Source organism: Hemicordylus capensis, chromosome 4, assembly GCF_027244095.1.
Source record: "Hemicordylus capensis ecotype Gifberg chromosome 4, rHemCap1.1.pri, whole genome shotgun sequence".
In the NCBI taxonomy this organism is placed as follows: domain Eukaryota; kingdom Metazoa; phylum Chordata; class Lepidosauria; order Squamata; family Cordylidae; genus Hemicordylus; species Hemicordylus capensis.
The window spans coordinates 260,459,468-260,482,346 of NC_069660.1; positions in this window are offsets into that span (position 1 = coordinate 260,459,468).

Consider the following 22,879-nt stretch of genomic DNA (forward strand, 5'->3'; position numbering starts at 1 on the left):
CAGCATGGGGGACAAGACCGATCCCTGCGGGACCCCACAGGCCAACGGCCACGGGGCCGAGCAGTAGTCCCCCAGCACCACCTTCTGGACCCTTCCCTCAAGAAAGGACTGGAACAACTGCAACACAGTGCCTCTGATTCCCATTCTCAAGAGGCGGCCCAGAAGGATACCATGGTCGATGGTATCGAACGCCGCCGAGAGGTCCAGCAGAACCAACAGGGACGCACTCCCCCTGTCTAGTTCCTGGCGTAGGTCATCCACTAGAGCGACCAAGGCAGTCTCAGTACCATACCCGGGGTGGAAGCCAGATTGAAAAGGGTCCAGATAATCCGTATCATCCAAGACCCTCTGCAGCTGGGACGCCACCACACGCTCCATCACCTTGCCCAAAAAGGGAAGGTTAGACACAGGTCTATAGTTGTCCAGGTTGGAGGGATCAAGGGAGGGCTTTTTTAATAGTGGTCTTACCACCGCCTCCTTGAGGCACGATGGCATCCTGCCCTCCCTTAATGAAGCATTAACCATCACCTCCAACCATCTGCCTGTCCCCTCCCTGGCAGCTTTTATTAGCCATGAAGGGCAACGGTCAAGAGCGCACGAAGTCTCCCGCACACTGCCCAGGATCTTGTCCACGTTCTCAGGCCGCACCAACCGAAAAGAATCCAACACAACGGGACCAGATGGTACCAAAGGCACGTCTGCCGGAACTGCCAAAACTCTGGAGTCCAGGTCAGCACGGATACAAGCGACTTCATCTGCAAAGCGACAGGCAAACCGATCACAAAGAGCTGTAGATGACTCCTCCCCCATTGTCTGGGGGGATGTGTGAAGCAAGGTTTTCACCACATGAAACAGCTCTGTTTGTCTGCACTGAGCAGACGCAATGGAGGCGGAGAAAAAGCATTTCTTCGCCGCCCCCACCGCCACAGCATAGTCCCTAAAATGGGCTCTAGCCTGTGTTCGGTCGGATTCATGATGACTCTTCCTCCAGCGTCGCTCCAGCCGTTGCCCGAGTTGCTTCATCGCCCTAAGTTCCGAGGAAAACCAAGGAGCCGAACGGGCTCCACCAAGCCAGAGAGGGCGCTTGGGGGCAACCGTGTCAACAGCCCGGGCCATCTCTCCATTCCAGAGATCAACCAAGGCCTCGACAGGGTCACCAGCTCTGGACACTGGAAACTCCCTGAGGGCCGTCTGAAATCCGAGCAGATCCATAAGCCTCCGGGGGCAGACCATCTTAATCGGCCCACCACCCCTGCAGAGGGCAGATGGAGCAGTCAAACTAAACCCCACCAGGTGATGATCTGTCCATGACAAGGGAGTGGTCTCAAATTCCCCCACCTCCAGATCATTTATTTCCCAGTCGGCAAAAACCAGATCCAGAGTGTGTCCCGCCACATGGGTAGGGCCCGATACCAATTGAGACAGGCCCATGGTTGCCATGGAGGCCATGAAATCCTGAGCCGCACCCACTAGGGGGGCCTCAGCATGGACATTGAAATCCCCCCAAACAATAAGCCTGGGGGAACCCAAGGCCACCTCTGAGACCACCCCTGCCAGCTCAGGTAGGGAGACTGAAGTGCAGCGGGGTGGTCGGTACACCAGCAGAATCCCCAGCCTATCTCGGAGGCCCACCCTCAAGGACAAACACTCGAAATTCTGAGATTGCCTGACCGGGCACCTGGAAATGGGGAGAGTCTCACGAAAGATGACTGCAACGCCTCCTCCCCGACCCTCGAGGTGGGGCTGCTGCACGATCTGGAAACAAAGCTGAGAGAGACCGACCCCACCCAGCGCATCCAACCAGGTCTCCGTCACGCATACCAGGTCAGCACGCTCATCCACAATCAGATCGTGGATGAGAGATGTTTTTGCATTAACTGACCTGGCATTCAGCAGCAGCACCCTAATCCTCGAAGGAGTGTTCTCAGAGCTCCCTAGGGTCAGAGGGTTGGGAGAAGGGCCGGAAAAAGGAACAGGCCTCAATTGCCTGGACCGATTTCCCCTGTAACGGCCTGCCCAACTCCCACCGCCATACCTCCCTCTGTCCGCTACCCATGATATTGCCGCCCCCACTCCAGACCCACTTTTTCGCTCTCCCAGACACATCTCCCCAGACTAACCCACCACGGCCACTTGGGTTAATAAAAACCAGAACCAGGCTTATGTAAACTCCTGCTAGCTTCTCGATTAAGGGAAGACGGATCTTCAGGCAGAGGAAAGAGATCTTCTGGGGGCCCCCCCAGGCAGCTCGCCCCACGGCTGAGAGCCCTTGTGCTCTCGCCCTTCGGCTCGCGCCAAGAGGCTTGCGCCCCTGGGCCAGCCTGCCCTATATAATGGCAGAAGCCCCAGCTCAGCAGCAGCCCAGGAGATGTAACACACCTGGAGGAGAGGTGGGGCAGAAGCAAAAGACAGTCAGTGCCCCACCCAAGCTGTTCCCCTCTTCCTTCTTCACCTCCAAGCAGTGCCTCTCACACCCAACTTTGCCAGCCTGCCCAAAAGAATGCCATGGTCAATGGTATCAAAAGCTGCCAAGATAATCAAGATAATTAAAAATATCTCTCTCTCTCTCTCTCTCTCCCTCTCCCTCTCCCTCTCCCTCCCCTCCCCCCGCCCCAAGGGTCATCCCACAGGGTGACCAAAGCACTTTTTGTTCCATAGCCAGGCCTGAAACTTGATTGAAATGGGTCTAGATAATCTATTTCCTCCAAGTGTCTGGAGCTAGTCAGCCAGGACCTGCTCAAGCTCCTTGCCCAGGAAGGGAATATGAGCCACAGGCCTATAGTGGTTTACATCCTCTAGGTCCAGTTGTTTATATCCTCTGGGTTTCCTTATGAGTGGTTAAACAATAACTCCCTTCAATGGAGCTAGGACCACTCCCTCTCTCAATGAGGCATTTAGAACCTGCTGGACCAAACGAAAAATTCCCTCCCTACTAGATTTAATAAGCCATGAAGAGCAAGGCTCAAGCATGCAAATGGTTGGCCGAACTCGATTAAACACCTTGTCCACATCCTTGGGCACCGATAACTGAAACTCCTCCAGCAAAACTGGATCAGATGTTACTCTGGACACCTCTCCCAATGACGCTGTATCAACTGAAGAGGTCAACTCATGGAGAATGTGAGTGACTTTACCCTCTAAGTGCTGTGCAAATGTGTCACCGTGTGCTCCTGAGGGTTGTAATACATCTTGCCTGAGGCCAGATTTCAAAAGGCCCTGCACCACACGCCAAAGCCCCACGGGATGACATTGAGAGTACACAATGGTGGATGAGAAAAAAGTTCTTTCTGTTTCATCACTGCCACAGAATAGGGTAGATAGTGACAGAAGAAGTTGTTCACACACCATCCTCACCTTACTTCATAAATGCTTCAGTGAAAATACTCAGGTGCTGGGTGTCCATTGTACAGGCTGCATTTGTGACAATTAAGTTGATCTATTAATGCAGAAACAAAGCATGTATTTTATTAATGGCTATCTCTATTAAATGTATACTGTATAAATAGAAGGTATAGCTTCTTCTGAGTAAACATGGATCCTAAATTAATTTAATACAGAACTCAACAACACACACACACACACCTTCAAATATTACTTCCCTTTCTCTCATTTCAGTTGTTCTCTTTGTATATAACTTTAAACCTTCATGTTTTCCTTAGGGAAATTTCCTTCATGTAGCTGGAAAACAATGGTTTCAGCTCTAGGGTAGAACCAATATCAGCAGGCCCATTTTTGAAAACGTGACAAAACAAAACAAAACGCCTGATACAGGACACCTCCCTGAAGTAGAGTCCCAGCAATGTTACCCATTAGATTGGGATTGAACCTGGATATTACATATCTAGGCCTTAGGTTGCTGACTACCCATTTGCAGTTGCCAACCATTGCATAAAGGCTCTCAAGCAGCTGAGATAATGAGGAGTGCTTGGTCTTACATATTACCTTCTTCAGTGATAAAGATTCCACTAGACATCTATATATATAATACACTACAGTCTTACGTGGAGAGCCCCACCCACACAGTGCTTTACCAGTCAGAGGTAACAGAACAGAAGCACCATGGTTATTGGGCAGTGGGGATTCCATATGCAGATAGAGACGAGGAGTGGGTAGCGGGCAAGTGAGTGAGTGAGCGGCGGGGAGGGGGCAAGTGAGTGAGAGAGCAGTGGGGAGGGGCAAGTGAACAAGCGAGCGGCAGGGAGGGGCAAGTGAATGAGCGAGCAGTGGGGAAGGGGTGAGTGAGTGAGCAAGTGGCAGGGAGGGGTGAGAGAGAGAGCAGGGAGTAAGCAAGTGAGCAGCGGGGAGGGGGCGAGTGAGTGAGTGAGCAGTGGGGAGGGGTGAGTAAGCAATGCAAATGGAGGACAAACGGTGCAGAGGGGGTGACTGAGTGAGGCAAGTTGAGGAGAGGGGGTGAGTGAGTGAGGTGAGCAGTGGGGAGAGGGTAAATGAGCAAGAGGGCAGTGGGGAGGAGGTAAGTGAGAGAGTGAGCAGGGAGCAAGCAAGTGGTGAGGAGGGGGTGAGTGAGTGAGCAAGCAAGCAGGGAGTGAGCAAGCAAGCAGTGGGGAAGGGGTGAGCAAGTGAGTGAGCGGCAGGGAGGGGGTGAGTGAGTGAGTGGTGGGGAGTGGGCAAGTGAGAGTATGAGCAGTAGGGAGGGGGTGAGTGAGCAATCAAGTGGCAGGTAGTGAGCAAGTGAGTGAGCAAGCAGGAAGGGGCAGCTGAGAGTGGGTGGCTAACACTGAGCAATAAATCAGGGACTGTGGCAGGAGGCAAGGAGAGGAGCAAAGTCTTAGTGCACAGAGTCTCTGTGTCGGTTCTGCTAGTATATAATGATTCTTCTAGACATGTATCAATACATGGATACTATGAGGTCATTTACACAATCAAAAAATGGGAGCATACACAACTCCCAAACACGGGTAGAATAGAGTTTTTTATTGTGTGAATGATCTCTATGGGGCTATTCACATGATTGGGCAGCTGGGGGAGTGGATGGGCGGGTGGGGGGAGTCCGTAACAATCTTACCTTTCTCCCAGATGATCAAACATATGTTGCTGGGAGTGTGTACTGTACTCCCAGATGAGCAGTGCTGTGCTGAGCAGTGCACAGATGCAGAGGACAGGACAATATATCTAGTGCCCATCTCTGGGCATTCCAGTGCCCATCTCTGTGTGTGGCCAGGCTGGAAGCAGCTGAAGCTCATGCATGATGAGGGAGTCAGGTTTAAGGGTGTACCCGCACACCTTAACCCTAACAAATAGCTGGGCTAAAATGCTGGGCTAGGCAGCACTGCCCTGATGGGATTGGGTCTGATACCAGCAGTTCTCATGTGCAGCCCAACCACAGTTGGAATTCTCTAGCCTGTGTTAAGCTGTGTGTGAGAATAGCCTCTCTATATAGCGCATGCCTGCATGCCCACATGCCCAAATGTGCACACACACAAACACACCGCATACACTCCTCTTCTTATCTGCTAACCACTTGGCCAAACAATACTTTTGCACTTCCCTGGTCCACACCAGTGAATCCTTAGGGCAGTTTCTCAGCCTTTCATAAGTTGTTAAGGCCTACCACTCTGCTTCCCCCCACCTCTTTGCCCAGAACTTTGCTGCCTTCTTCAGTACCCAAACTGAAACCATTAGGGTTGCGTGTTTTGTATTTTTTCTGTTTTGATTTGTACCAAATCCGAATCAACCCCATTTTGTAATTTGTCTGAAATTAAGCCTTCCGAATCACCCCAGTATTGTTTTGTATCCGAATTAATCCAAATCAGAATCAGTGGATTCTATGATAGCAAATGAGAGTGGATTCATGGATGGTGTCTCATTGAAAATCTCATTTGCTATCATAGAATCCACACTCAGAATACCTCAGAAACAACAGAACTTGTACCCCATGGGTTAGAAACCCATGGGGGTGGTTGGCACCCTATGTGCACTACACCACCACTCGCTCTGGGCTACCCCAGCACCCCCCAAGTGCACTAATGGGGCTGCTGAAAGCTCCATTATATTATAACTTATGAGGAAAAACCCTAAAGATGCGTAAACTTCAACAATTCACCAAAAATCAGCCCTCTGCCCAAATCCTTTGAAAAAAGTCAGGTAGCTTCCTTGCCCCTACCCGGCACTACCACCAACCCCACACTGCTCTAGGCCACCCCTTTCACCCCTGACGTGAAGTGATACACCCTCCATTATACCTAATGGGGGGGAATCTTAAAGACGCGTAAACTTCAACAATTCACCAAAAACCCTTCGCGGCGCGCACACTCATCTCCGCCACTGGCGCACCCGCTGCATGACGTATGCAACCCACGGGGGTGGTTGGCACTCTATGTGCACTACACAACTACTCGCTCTGGGCCACCCCGGTGCCCCGCAAGTGGAGTTATGGGGCTGCATTATTCCCTATGAGGAAAAATCTTAAAGATGCATAAATTTCAACAAATCACAAATAATCAGCCCTTTGCCCGATTTCTTTGGAATCTGGGTGATGGCAGACTGGCAGGCACCCATTGGGGCACTACCACCCAACCCACTCTTCTGCCCCTGAACCCATTCCCAGGCTGACATGCAGTAGCCATAACAGGCTGGGCTCCGGCTGGCAATAAGGCAGGCACAGGCAATGGCATGGCATCATGGAAACTTGAAGAATGCAATGCTGCAAACTAGTTCTCTCTCTCTCTCTCCCCCCCCCCCCCAATGAGGCAGAAAGGCAGAATGGCGACTACTAACTTGCTGAATGAATTGAAAACCCCTCCTTGAACTCCCCCCACCCTTGCTCCTTCTTTGACCCTTCCCCTGGCCAATCTGGGGTCAGTAAAGAGTGACAAGAAGCAAAAGAGCCAATGGGGAACAAGGAGGGAATTGTCAGCAGGTCAGCCCATGCTTTAGGTCACCGATCGAAGGGCTGGAAGGGCAGGAAATTCAAAGAGATGGCAAACACAAAATGGAGACTGACTCAGAGATCACCACAAAATGGAGGTCCTGAACAAAATGTTTTGTAGCCAAAACAGGGACGTTTTGTTTTGAATACAAAACTTTTGGATCTGGAAAAGGGGTGTTTTGTCTTGTCTACAAAACACCTGAAATGGGCTGTTTTGGGTACAAAACATTTTGTATCTGAAATGTTTCGCACATCCCTAATACTGGGGAGACCCCCGGAGCCAGGAGGTGGCTTTTTGCCTCCCCTCCGGGGGTCTACTAATGAGTAACCGCGGCACGGAGCCGCGCCACTGCTACTCATGATCTGTAAAACCAGATTTGTGGAGCACTTGCGGAGCACTGGTTTTAGGGGAGGGGTACTTAGGCAGGTTACCCACCTAGGAACCACCGGGCTTGTAGCCGAAATTGGGCTAGCCTCTCCCATCGTGTGAATAGGTTCAAGGTCTCACAATTAGTCTTTGTCATGGTGTGGAAAATAGAAGGGTGGACGAACAGGACACAGATAAGTTGTACAACAGAAGATACAAAAGAGGATGTTAATCTATGTTAAAATTCAAGCTGATCAGGTTCAAAAGAAGTCATGCTGAGAATTCTTCAGTAGACCCCAGATGCAAACACATCTGAAACACATATGGGTCACTTACAAAAATTGTAGTGAAGATTGAATAATTCACTGTGCTTAAGATGAGGTCAAATTCAAATACCAATTTCCAGAATAAGTGCTAATTTTAAGGGGCAACTTCAAAAAATTTGATGACCAAACACCATTCCCAAAATCAGGAATGAAGTTCAGTGAGGCAACCTTATTTGCTCAGCATTAACATTTATGTGTGACTTCAGCAAAATAGCACATTAGTACTGCAGCCTTATGTAAATGAGTGAAGGTGATGGTAACAATCTAGAATTAACATAAACAGAAAGACTTTAGTGAATTTCAAGAAAGGCTTTAAATGGTAGACATTGTGAATTCATATCTACAATTGCTGTGGTTTTGTAGATGACATCCAGTTGAAATGTATTGGCAGTGCTATGGAAATTTCATGGTGCTTGTCTGAATTAAACTTGGCTCCCACAAATGCAATTAGTCCATCACTTTTGATAAGCATGAGAGTCAATCAGAATATGATTATCTGAAAGGGAAAGCAAAACGATAATGTCTCTCCTGAATCTCTGGAAGCAGTGTAGGAGGAATCAGCAAAACAGTGTGAAATATTTCAATCTTTTTCAAAAATCTGCTACAACTAGTTAAAAAAGGTGTGAGGGATCGATCAAGTACTTCTTGCACTGCTAAATTTCACCACACTACTAATTTTTAAACTTTCTGTCAGCTAATTAGCTGACAGCATGGTGTAATGGTTAGAGCGATGGACTAGGACCGGGGAGACCCGAGTTCAAATCCCCATTCAGCATGATAACTTGGTTAACTCAACCCCTGCTAACTTGACAAAGAGGCACCTTTTAACGTGGTGATTCTCTTTATTGAGCAGGGGGAGAGTAACTAGCCCTATCCACCCCCAGCACAGTACCTCCAGTGACATATGCTTATTTCTTTTTAGAATGTGAGCCCTTTGGGGACGGGGATCCATCTTATTTATTTATTTATTTATTCTCTGTGTAAACTGGCCTGAGCTAGGGGTGTGTCCGAACCGGTCTGGAAGCCATTGTAAAGGCCTCCGGACTTTCCAGACCGGTTCGGATCTGGCTGGTCCGGGTCCGGGTGGGGGGGTTCCTTTAAGGGCGGGGAGGGTTTACTTACCCCCCCGCCACTTGCCCCCGTCCAGCGCGCGTATTTAATGTAATAATTGGGGCAGCAGGATACTTCCCTGCTGCCCCTTGTCCCTCTGCAATGCCGCCAGCTTTGACTCACAGTTTTGAAAATAAATTACTGCTGCCCAGTGCCAATAATGAAGTTGAAGAAGAAGCCGGCCTCCACCTCGGCGCCTCTCCGCCCGGCGGCTCCCCCAGGAGCCGCCGCCGCCTCCCAGCAGCCACTGAGAGCGGCTCTGCCATGGAGGACGCGCCGCGGCAACCCTCACTTCCGGCTACCATGCGACTTTCCCCCACATACAGAGTGGCTGCATTCTGCCACTCTGTATGCGGGGGAAGTCGCATGGAAGCCGGAAGTGATGCAACCCTCACTTCCGGCTTCCATGCGACTTCCCCCGCATACAGAGTGGCAGAATGCAGCCACTCTGTATGTGGGGGAAAGTCGCATGGTAGCCGGAAGTGAGGGTTGCCGCGGCGCGTCCTCCATGGCAGAGCCGCTCTCAGTGGCTGCTGGGAGGCGGCGGCGGCTCCTGGGGGAGCCGCCGGGCGGAGAGGCGCCGAGGTGGAGGCCGGCTTCTTCTTCAACTTCATTATTGCCACTGGGCAGCAGTAATTTATTTTCAAAACTGTGAGTCAAAGCTGGCGGCATTGCAGAGGGACAAGGGGCAGCAGGGAAGTATCCTGCTGCCCCAATTATTACATTAAATACGCGCGCTGGACGGGGGCAAGTGGCGGGGGGGTAAGTAAACCCTCCCCGCCCTTAAAGGAACCCACCCCACAGTGCCGGACCGCAGCTCTGCGGTTCCGTGCACACCCCTAGCCTGAGCGGTATAGAAATTGAATTAATAATAATAATAATAATAATAATAATAATAGACCTTGAAGAGCACCTCAACACCATAGGGGCCACAGAAATCACCATCAGCCAATTACAAAAAGCAGCTTTACTGGGAACAGCCTATATTCTGTGATGATATCTATAACAACTGATAATAAAATTCAGCCAAACCAGGTCCTTGGGAAGGACTCGATGTCTGGATAAAACAAACCAGTCAATAACACCTGTCTGACTGTGTAAACAAGAAATAATAATAATAATAATAATAATAATAATAATAATAATAATAATAATAATAATAATAATAATAAAGAAAATGAAGATGTAAAAATATTATGGGACTTCCGACTACAAACAGACAAACTTCTGCCACACAATACACCAGATATAACTGTAGTCGAGAAGAAAGAAAAACAAGTCAAAATAATCGACATAGCAATACCAGGGGATAGCAGAATAGAAGAAAAAGAAATAGAAAAAATCACCAAATACAAAGATCTACAAATTGAAATTGAAAGGCTGTGGCAGAAAAAGACCCAAATAATCCCAGTGGCAATTGGTGCCCTGGGTGCAGTTCCAAAAGACCTTGAAGAGCACCTCAACACCATAGGGGCCACAGAAATCACCATCAGCCAATTACAAAAAGCAACTTTACTGGGAATAGCCTATATTCTGTGATGATATCTATAACAATTGACAATAAAATTCTGGCATCCCAGGTCCTTGGGAAGGACTCGATGTCTGGATTGACAAACCAGTCAATAACACCTGTCTGACTGTGTAAACAAGAAATAATAGGAACATAGGAAGCTGCCATATACTGAGTCAGACCATTGGTCTATCTAGCTCAGTATTGTCTTCACAGACTGGCAGCGGCTTCTCCAAGGTTGCAGGCAGGAATGCCTACTATTCTATTGCCTCGCTTCTACGCGAACAGCTACTCTTTATCTGAATGGGTCCATGCCTTACACATAACACCCTCCTATCATGGGTTGTCGGGCCAATTCCTATAATATACTTACATGGAACGTTAATGGATTAAGGTCACCAAATCGTAGGCAAGAGATCCTACACTTTTTAACAAAATGGAACTATCACATCTATGTTCTGCAAGAGACCCAGTTCGAAAATGAGAGCCACCGCTTTTCGGCACAACAGCAATGGACAGCGGGCCCATCCTTCTGGTTCTATGATGGGAGCAGCAATGCAGGTGTAGCAATATTGTTTAAAGACAGACCTGATCTCAAAATCGAGAGGGTATTGGAAATTGATCAGGGCAGACTAATGTATGTAGATTTTACTGTCAAGTGTGACCCAAGCTCGGCAACCACTCTAAGGCTCGACCGAGCCTTTAGACTCTGCGCCATATATGCCCCAGTACAATCACACCTGAGGAAGGCTCTTTGGGCTTAACTAAGAGATATATGTGACACCAAGCGCCACCTCCTGATTGCGGGGGATTTTAATAGCAGAGCCCAACTGAGCGACAGGAAAGCCTTTTCGGGAGGCCTCCCAGTCTCCCCCTCAAGTCCCTCTCTAACGAATGAGGAAAAAGCTCTCCAACGTTTTCTGAGTGAGACTCTGGGTTTAGATGATAAGGCCTTGGGGGTATATAATGATTTGGATTTTTTCCCAATCTGTCAAGAAGAGAACTTTAAATCGCAGTATATACATAAATTTAAAACCGGAGTCAAATTTACATATTACCACCCGAGACCAGCTAGCCGACTAGATAGACTCTGGGCTCCCCCTTCTTTTGAAGTCTACAGGTGTAAACTAGTACTTACCCCATGGTCAGACCATGCGGCTGTGGGATTTATTTGCAATCTCTCTGAGGTAATTCCACATGGTAAGCCCTTGTGGCGATTACACCCAAAAATGTTAAGTGATGAATATCTCATAAAAGGTGAGATATTCTTTTATCAGAACTGAGGCGACAGATGCCTCAGCTATTAGAGGCAGAAGATGATCTTTTGGGAGCCTGGGAGACACTTAAAAAGAGGGTGGGCTGCCGTACTAGGGCAGTGACCAGCCAGACATATAAGAGAGGGGTCAAAAATTATCAGAAAGCGATCACCCAACATCTGATGATTGTTGATAAGATGAACAGGGGAGAAGCCTTCGACGTGGAATCATGCCGCCGCTACAAAGAGACAATCAGGACATTTCAAAATGAGCTGCGGCACAGGCGTTTAGAAAATAAGTAGTGTCACTTCAAAGGGTCTGTAGTTGAAAAAGGGGAGTGGGCAAAGGACAAGATGCATGCATCTAGTTTGACATTCCAAGGCCTGCAATCAGATGGAAGTAGCCCACTAATGGCCGACCCCCACGACATGTTAAAGATCATGGCCCAGTTTTATACAAACTTGTATGCACTGAAAGATATTTCTGTAAAGGACATTCAATCCTATCTAGATAGGTTCTGCAGTCTGAATGAATATGGTCTCGGGTATTCCCTCACTGAGGGGGGAAAAAGCTCTTTGACCCATCCTGTAACGATAGAAGAGGTCAGAGCAGTTATCTCAGCGGGAAAGAACACATCAGCCCCGGGGCCTGATTGTCTGACATGGCCTTTCTATAAGATTTACGCAGACCAGCTACTACCAGTTTTAGTAAAATTATTTAATTTTGTCCTAGACAATGGGTGTTTAAATAGGTCCTTTGGGGACGGCCTCTTAATTCCCCCCCCCCCAAAAGGTGACACCACTTTACTACAAAACTGGAGACCGATTACCCTCACAAATATCCATTACAGAATCTTTGCCAAAATCCTAAATAATAGATTGGCGAAAGTGGCCCCTAAATTGGTCCACAGCTTGCAGACAAGCGCTATCTCGGGAAGAAAGATGACAGACTCATTGTGTCTGCTGAGAAAACTTTTTTACTCTATACAGAATAAAAGTTGGAAAGGTCACCTCCTCTTATTGGATCAAGTTAAGGCCTTTGACAAAGTGAACCACAATTATCTGTGGACATTGTTGAAAGCGAAAGGTATACCACCCCTATTCATTACTTGGCTACAGCTGCTCTATACGAATGCAAAGGTGACACCACAGATTAATGGATGGCGGGGCGACCCGATCATTTTGCATTCGGGTGTCCGCCAAGGATGCCCACTGAGCCCATTACTTTATGTTTTTGCCCTGGATCCGATCCTGATCAGGATTCAGAGAGAACCCCATCTGCAAGGACTCTCGGTCTCTATCCCTCTGCTCTGTGAGATCTTCCCGGGAGGGAGGAGGAGAGAGAGTGATGGGATAGCCGAACCACCTGTCCACTCAGAACTGCATACTAAATTTAGGGTAAAATTTGTAGCTCATGCCGATGATGTTACATTACTGTTATCTAATGAAAATGAAATCTCTGTAATACTAGACCTCTTCTGGGAATATGGCAAGATCTCGGGCTCAGAATTAAATGCTGACAAAAGTGTATTTCTTAAAAATGGACCCCGGATGCCAGCAACTCTCGTGCCTACCCATCTCTGAATGTAAAAGCGAAGGGGCCCCAGAGTCCAAACTGAAGTGGGTAGATACAGTAAACATTTTGGGGATTGAATATGGGATTAAGGAAAAAGTCTGGGGGGGAAATTGGACAGATTGGGAAGAAAAAGTAATGCTTAAAATCACTATGTGGAAAAAAAGGAGCCTTGCCATGTACCAGAAAGCAGTTTACATCTGGACTTACCTGATACCCCCGGTGCATAACCTGGCGGTAGTCTATCCTCCCCCACTCGATCTCCTTCGGAGAGTTGAAAGCCAGATCTTCCGTCTAGTATGGCACACAGCGTCCTTCCCTTTGGCCCGTGCGGTAGCATTTAAGGAGGTTGAGCGGGGAGGCCTAGCCCTACCTGCCCTGCAACCCTATTTTGTAACTGAATTCGTGTCCTACAATTTTGGAAACTGGATTTTCGTGAATGTCCATAATATGTCCAACCTCCTGCAAAAAACCTGGGTCTCGCTTTTCGCTCTGCATTGGCGCAAGTCAGCATGGGGCATAGCATGGCGGGGGAAAGGATCTTTCAATGGTAATATCACACAAGTATTAAAAAGAGAACACCCGGACTACTTGAGAGATTTGTTATTCACACTTAAAAAATGGAAGGTTGAACCAGATCTATTTAAAGGATCCTCCTCAGTTAAGCAGCTAAGGAAAACAATTTATGAAGAGATTCTAGAAGTGGGTTTCTTAAAACCTGATTTAGAACGTAAACGCTACAAACACCGCACTTCACATTACTTGTTGCAACCCAATCACCCTATCGCTCTCTTTAAGGAGAAAAAAGTCCCTTTCCATTTATGGGAAACAAGGTGGCGCTTATACCATCAAGTACTACCACTTATTAATGCGGCTAAGCCATGGCTCCCAGAGGACCAGCAAGAGTGCCCTAAAATCACTTGCAAACAGAAAGCTAGTAAGCTAGGTAAAACATTCAGGGAAACCCACTCACATTTCTTAAAAGAGTGTGTGGTAGCCAAAAGAGTGTGGCAGGGAGTAAGCAAGCTGTTAGAGTGGCCTGATTTGGAAAAACAGACTTGGGAAGAACTAACCTCGGTTTTGAGCGATAGAACCTCCTTTCGAGGTCCCAGAAAGAAACCTTCAAGGAAATGGGATGGAACAGGTGCCCTCATACTAGGAAACTGGAACGTTCCCCTTCTCGTAATCAGGTTAGTAAACCTGTATGTCATTTATGCAATGATCCTGCATAGGAATAGGGACAGAAGACGCGACCAAGAGTTTCACGCAGATGAGACAGCAAATCTCTTCTGGAAAAGTTTGTATGGTTATGTGCAAAAAGACAAGAGTATCTCTTCTAAACAGCAATGGGACAAATTGTGGAAATGGACATCGGACGTAACCCCCCCGATTACCTGATGTGCCTTGAAATCCCCCACCCCCGAGTTACAGTACTACCTGCATATACTTCATAACCTTGTGGGTTTTCAAATCCTTGTGTGTAAATCTTTGTAGATATATCATGTACAAACAACCACTTTGTATATAATTGAGCTTTGGCAACGTACTGTATGCTTTGGTAGTTTGTTGGTTCAATAAAAAAATCTTGTCCTATTAAAAAAAATAATTTTGTCCTATCTTGGAGAAGCCAGGTAGCCTAGATGCTCTTCCCAGAGCAACTCCATCCCCTGAGGGGAATATCTTACAGTGCTCACACTTCTAGTCTCCCTTTCAAATGCAACCAGGGCAGACCCTGCTTAGCTAAGGGGACAAGTTATGCTTGCTACCACAAGACCAGCTAATAACTAGACAGGTGGGCTGCATTAATAATGAACAGAGGAAAAATAAGAAAAACAGAAGGAATAGAACTGCCCAATGGAAGCAACATCAAGAACCTGGAAGAGAAAAAAACATTATAAAAACTTGGGCATTCTCCAGGCTGATAACATTGCACACACTGAAGTTAAAAGAAAAATTGGAAGTGAATACACGAGGAGAGTAAGAAAAATCCTAAAGTCCAAACTCAATAGCGGGAACACAATACAAGTCATAAACACCTGGGCTATACCTGTTATCAGATACACTGTAGGAATAATACACTGGACCCAGGCAGAGCTAGAGATGCTAGATCGTAAAACCAGGAAAATCATGACCATCAATCATGCTCTGCACCCCTGCAGTGATGTAGATAGGCTATACCTCCCTCACAGCTCAGGTGGAAGAGGAATGCTGCAAGTCAATCAAACAGTAGAGGAGGAGAAAAGAGGCCTTGAAGAATATATCAAGGACAGTGAAGAAGATGCACTTCAAATAGCCAATAATGAGAAACTATTCAACACCAATGAAACAAAGCAGGCCTACAAGAAAGAACAAGTCAAGAACCGAGCAGAAAAATGGAAAAATAAGCCACTGCGTGGTCAATATTTGCACAATATAAGTGGAAAATCAAACATCACCAAGACCTGGCAATGGCTTAAGAATGGCAACTTGAAGAAACAAACAGAGGGTTAATACTGGCTTAATACTGGCTGCACAAGAACAGGCACTAAGAACAAATGCAATAAGAGCAAAAGTCGAAAAATCAACAACAAACAGCAAGTGCCGCCTTTGTAAAGAAGCAGAAGAAACAGTGGACCACCTAATCAGCTGTTGTAAACAGATCACACAGACTGACTACAAACAAAGGCATGACAAGGTAGCAGGGATTATATACTGGAACATCTGCAAAAAATACAAGCTACCTGTAGCCAAACATTGGTGGGACCATAAAATTGAAAAAGTTGTCGAAAATGAAGATGTAAAAATATTATGGGACTTCCGACTACAAACAGACAAATATCTGCCACACAATACAACAGATATAACTGTAGTCAAGAAGAAAGAAAAACAAGTCAAAATATTCGACATAGCAATACCAGGTGATAGTAGAATAGAAGAAAAAGAAATAGGGAAAAAACCCCAAAATGCAAAGATCTACAAATTGAATTTGAAAGGCTTTGGCAGAAAAAGACCAAAATAATCCCAGTGGTAATTGGCACCCTAGGTGCAATTCCAAAAGACCTTGAAGAGCACCTCAACACCATAGGGGCCACAGAAATCACCATCAGCCAATTACAAAAAGCAGCTTTACTGGAAACAGCCTATATTCTGCGATGATATCTATAATAACAGCAAGAACAATATTGATAATAAAATTCAGCCATCCCAGGTCCTGGGAAGGACTCGATGTCTGGATAAAACAAACCACTCAATAACACCTGTCTGACTGTGTAAACAACAAATAATAATAATACTTCTTGCTGGGTGACTCAGAGCTAGTCACTTCTCTCTCAGCCTAGCCTACTTCACAGGGTGGTTGTGAGGAGAAACTTAAGTATGTAGTACACCGCTCTGGGCTCCTTGGAGGAAGAGTGGGATATAAAATGTAATCATCATCATCATCATCATCATCATCATCATCATCGGTTAATTATCCTCCCTGTCAAAAGGGACAAAAAGTTTTTTCCTTAGTTGCTGCTGAAATGTCCAATTTATTTATTTATTTATCACATTTTTATACTGCCCCAATGCGAGTTCTCTATTCCAATCATGATTACAATAATATCAACAAAAACAAACAAAAAATAGAGGAGTTTGGCTTTAAATTGAGGAGAAGGGGAGGAAAATACTTCAATATTCACAACACATCTTAATTTGGCAACGAGACACCTTTTAACATGGTGATTCTCTTTATTTAGCAGGGGGAGAGTAATTGGCTCTATCCACTCCCAGCACAGTGCCTCCAGTGACTGTTGCTGGTGTCTATTTTATGTTTCTTTTTAGATTGTGAGCCCTTTGGGGACAGGGAGCCATCTTATTTATTTATTTATTTATTCTTTCTGTATGTAAACCACCCTGAGCCATTTTTGGAAGGGAAGTATAGAAATAAAAAACAAACAAACAAACAAACAAATAAAATGACACTTGTAAAATGCTCATTTTTAATACCAAAGTTAGATCTGTTTTATCTATTTGTGTGCAGCAGATAATTTCACAGAAGCATCTAATAATGACTAATACCTATGTTACTTAGCATTCTGTTCTGTACAAATAAATCGTAAACATAAGAACTGCTACACTATTAACTATTGCTATTAAATTGTAATGAGTAGGTCTTTAAAATGAGAGAGGTTTTGAACACAACATAATTGGACAATAGGTGTCACCATGCAAGGACTTTCCTTCCAGTTATACCACATATTCACAAAGGGTAGCATTATAGCCACCAAAATGAAACAAAAATGATTAGCACAAGAAATGTGATATCTACCACAACTAGCTAGAAAATGATATTGCTTGCTATTTTTCTGTCACGAGTTCAAGCCTTTTCAGACAAATCAGGGAACTTTTCGGTGTATGAAAAGTTCAAACTTTTCATCACAGGGCTGGATCCAACTATACATTCCCCAGAGTACATAATTAGGAAGGGATGCACAGAAAGAGGGCTGGGACATTTGTGTAAAGCATCCTAAAGGGTGTGCTCTAGGCGTGTCTGTGCCTAATCGTATGTGCTAGGGATTCTGTATACTCACAGAATACTCACAGAATATTTTCAAGACTGCAGGATGCACCATTACTAATCTTATAGTTTGGTATATAGAAGTTTTTGCTATATAGAAGTTTTTTTCACTTCAGCATATTATACTCCCTTCTACTGTATTCCTGTTGAGTAGTTTTGGAAAAAAGAATACCCTGTTCCCTCCAGTATCAGTGTGTCCCCTTGTAAGTCAGCTGCCTTCATTATTCTTTTGTTGGTCTTGAAAGTTGTGCAGCCTCGGGCTCATGAATGTTAGCTTGATTGCCGTTTCTGGAAATGCCATTTTGATAGGCCCTTTCCATTTTTATGGCGTTATTTTTCACTTGCTTCTGGAATACACTTCTCTAAGAATGTAACAGATGCTTACCTTTAATTTTCTCTGGTAGATCTACAATGACAATATATAAATTCTTTTGACTTTCTTTGCTTTTGAGTAATCTGTTCTCATTCCCAGCCTCTTAATTGGGTTGTTTATTTCTGTTGTAACCCAGCTATGCTTTTAAAACCCTTCTCAGAGTCAGAGATCCTCTGTTTCAGTTCATTTATTTGACTTACCTTGCCTATGAGTTCACTGAGGGGTTCCATTTCCCCCCATAAACCTAGTTTAGATTTAACTTTGTGTTTTCAAAGATGCCATTCTTGAATCAAGAACAATGATTAGGTTCCTGTGATCTCATCTTTGGGCTGTTAACTTGGTCTGTGGAGGCCCAGAAACTGCAGCCATTTAGCCAACTCTGATCCTTGGTTCATTTCTTTTTTGGTTTGGTTTTTTCACATCAAGTGTCAGATGCACTTCATCAATAATCTAGATACATATTTCTGAAACAAGAATATATAGACTGCATTCTCACAATCACAGGATCATCAAGATCAAAAAATTCCAGGGCCATCCTGATCAAACCGCTCTGGTTAACCAGCATTTAACCAGGATAGATAACCAGGATCCTTGTGACTGTGAGAACACAGCCACAATAGAGCACTACTTTTGTTGTCTTGTGGTCTATGATGCCATTTTAGCATTGGACATAAGCTGAAAATAGTTGACACATGCAGACAGAAGGTGAGGGAGAAAGTAATGAATCATTTGAGGAAGAAGGAGACATTTGGATGGTTGATAGTGGTGGAGCTGGTTGAATGAAGGCCACATATATGGAAATACTAGGAGATAAGAGTGGAGATATAAAAAAGCAAGGCCATGTAGGGTTTTGAAGGTATGGAAGAGAAGCCTGTACAGGATCCTGAAACAGACAGTGGCCTGAGCTCCACCTGTAGGAGGCTTAAAACTACTTGTTGAAGGCTAGTGCTGCCACACCAGGTGGGGACAGAAAGCAAGGAGATTCTGACTCAGAAAGTAGCAACAGGGCTAGAAGAGCATAGTCAGGAAGGACCGTTGCACCAGCAATAACTTCTAATAACTGTTTTGAGTCCTAACTATGGTCATACTCTTCCAGGTGTTGCTCAACCTTATTCTCCACACCTGCATGTGCTCTTGTCTCTTCCTCCTCCAAAGACCCCTCCATCTCATGAAGACAGTACTGTTAAACAAGGCTGTGAAATACCAGTCAAGCAATCTGGCACTGCTGCTGCATTTGAATCTGGGCTCAATGGCAGTGGCACTCTTAGGGACAATGGCGGTCCTACAATGGAAGCTGAGGTCTAGGGCACAGTCCTTCCTGGGTTCAGCCTTGTCCAAGTGTTCCTTAGAACTGGGATAAGCAAGGTCAAGGAGAGGAGGGGCTTCTGGCTCTGCTCACCACAGTTTCTTCCTCTTGTGGAACCACTGAGGAACCACTGGCAACAGGAAGCAGACAGGTTCAGGGATTTAAGGAGGAGTGTCACATGGTCAGAGTGACAACAAGAGGAGCAAATATACTTCAGCAAAGGTTCTACATTCACCACAGATCTACTAGGCTGTCAAGACATACTTTTAATTCTAATTATATAATTTTTACACAGAAAATTGAATGTAACGGATGGCTTTTCTAACTGGACTTAGATATGAACAAGATCAAAGTATCATCATATGCACAAGCCTCCAAATAATCCATTTTTAATTTCTTCCTTCATCAAATACATTATAAGTATAAAAGAATAATGTATGTACCACCAATTATCTGGAACATGTTTGATCTTTAATCACACTGTCAGAAGGCTTCATAGGTCTGTTAGCTAGATAACAATCATAATTTGGTAAAGGAAGTTGAAAAAGTTTGGTTCTTTTGAAATTTAGTTTTCTGTTTTATCAAAGGGGCTGAGTTTCTCTTATCTTCAGGACTGAGTTTGAGATGGTAAATGACTAGGCCAGTCAACTAAAATGGATAAAGGGCACAGAGAAAAACCCTGACCATGCTGGTCTGTCATGACTCACCTCAAATCATCCCACTGCAGCATAACCAGTGGTAGGGTGCGATTTGATAACTGCAAAAATATCTTCCTTAGTTCTGCTGTGCCTTCTGTGAGATATATCTTGCCTTCCTTAAAATTTACTTTTCTTCCTTTGGTAAGTCAAGAGAGAAGAGGAAGAGGAGGGAACAAAAGTATTGAAGACAACCACTTGAGAGGTGGCAGTTCATCCCGTTCCAAATATTGTTATGAGAGTGACTTGTTCAATCACTATGAAATAGTAGTCACGGCATCAACAAAATAATATTAATTTTTCACAATTATGCATTGTTTCTTGAATGGGTAATTCAGTTACAGATGTGGCATCTGAGGCTCAGCAGATACATGTGTAATAAATAGCAGTGTGCAATTTGAATGGAGAGAGAAGCCCTATTCTCTCATTGGCCAGGTTCAGACATACTATGAAACCAGAGGTCCTTGACTAACCAAATGTCCAAATGCAGCAAATATCCAGTTAAAGCAAAAAATGGACCTACGGTTTCCCTCCCCAAATTCCCTTTGTCACCTTTGGTTACCTCTTGGTTTTGTTGTCCCAACCTCCAGTTTGGTGGTGCCAGCATTACATTTGAACACTGCCAGCACAGTTTCATCCCTTTGAAACCAGAGTTGAGGGAGGAAGCTCCTCCCATGCTCCAGCTCCTATTGGCTGTGCAGGCTGTCCTTCAGGAAAGAAGGAAGCTAGCACAGCCAGACCCCCCACATCTCTACAGTCTCGCTAACGACAGGGAGCCCTTTCTCCCCACCTTCCAAATGTGGACAGGAGGACGGAGGGAGGGGAAACAGGGAACTGTGGGTCCGTTGGAGCTGCAGTTCTGTGTTAAGTCTGAATATGGCAAATATGTTATATGTGCACTCAAGTGACTGCATGCAGATTTTACTGTGCATATGTCCATTGTAAAAGTAAACCTGGGTACATGTTCCTCAAATGCCTGGAAGAATTAGGAAGTGTACTGCTGCACATTGGTTCAGTGTAATGTGTGAATAACTGTATGCATATAAAGGGCTGTAGTGTATACGAGTTCATTATACACAGATTGCATATGTGTTGAACATAATGAGTGAATAGGGCTAGACAGATTCCCTATTGAGATATTACACTGTACATGCATAAAGGTATCTGCACACATGTAAATGTTTTTGTGTGAATGACTGTACATGCATTCATTTAAAAAGTCAGCCTTGTACAGGTCTGCTCAAATGCAGGGTGCAGATAGGAAACCTGCTGCTGTATATGTTGGGAACATAATGTGTGCATAACGCTATGTCCATACACACCTGTACACGTGTACGCTGGCCTTTTGATACCTTACCGGCTCCTACAGTTAGGAAGGGGATACACTGAACAACCCTATTGTGATGTCCTCTGTGGATGTCCTGATGCCATCCCAACATGTGCTTTTATTGTGTGCGGTGGGGGCAGCTCAGTTGAATGGCCCCTGTACATGCATTCTAAATACTTGCTTAAACAACTGTCTGCATTTACAAGTGCTTTTCCACCATGGCTAATGCTCTGTGGCAGTGGCGGCACCATTAAAAAAAAAATCAAGGGGAGGGGGCCACAGAATGGACGCAGTGCATTTATGGGTGGTCCAGCTGTGTCTCATATATTAGATTTTTGAAACATTAATGGGAACGGGGGACGGGGCAGGCTACTTTATGAGGGGCACTTGCTTCCCCCTGAAGGTGCCCTTGCTATGTGGTGGGAGCAGCAGGACAGGTGAAGCCAAATTATAACTACAGTTCTAAAGGGACAATATTTATAATGTGTATGCAGGCGGCATGCATGCATCAACACTACAAGACAGGAAATAACTCTTTTTAAAAAAATTCTGAACTCTGGTTGAGAGTTTTCTGAATTTCTGATTGAGAAAGCAATCTTAGAGGCATTGTTATTTTTAACATGCATCTTCTGGCATATCACTCCTTTCCTGTTACCATACCTGGTAAGCATTTCTTGATGTTTTAAAGGATTATGCTATGAGAAGCTCTATAAATTCTTAAAGGAAAGCCCTGACAGGCTTGTCAGTCTGATGGGCAAAGCAGGAAATATAAGCTGGAAGCTAGTTCTTGCTCCTTTCTCCTTAATCACGAATTTCTTATAGATGGTATGTTTTATAATGCCGGTAGCTAATTTCTCACTGTTCTCTTTGTGCAGTGAAGGAGAGGCACAGAAGGCCATAAACTTTAGAATGAATGCCTGAGGTATCAGTTTCACCGTGGGGTATGAGAGATGAAGAGCAGAAGAAAGGGGAAAAAACTGGAAAGAAGCCTGTGTATTGACTTCTTTCTTGTAGAAGTTATTTTGTTTTCCCTCCATCAACCTATGTCTGGTAGGTAAACAAGATATCTCTTCTTTATATATATGTACAAATGCTAAGGCTCAGTAGAATGGTTTTCTTTTCTTTTTTTAATGTCAGTCAAGCTGAGTGTAAATACTTCAAAACCTATGTCTTTTCAAGGACCTCAAACTCATGTAGAGGTCTCTGAATGTGAAATACCAGAGAAGCCTACTGTGTTGCATCTTTGGAACTTCATGCCTGGCCTTCTTTGTATTTTCCTTCATGTTGGGCCTCTTGGTTGCACATCACTGGATACTGCCCACTAGGGAATTCAGAAGCTGAAGTAAATAAAACAAGGACGTGGCAGGAACAGTTCTAGTTACCTATGAAATGCTAAAATAGATGAGAAGGTGGTGAGGAGACATTTCAAAGCAAGGAGCCTGCATGTCTTCACTTGTCAGGAAACAATATATAAACAACCAAAACCAAACTGAAGAAGAAGAAAATGAAACTTTATTTCAACATGAGTACTGTCAGACTGTACAATATTAAAAATGCTGCAAGCTATCATTTAAAACATTTCTAAAATCATTTTTTTGGAAGGGCGGTATAGAA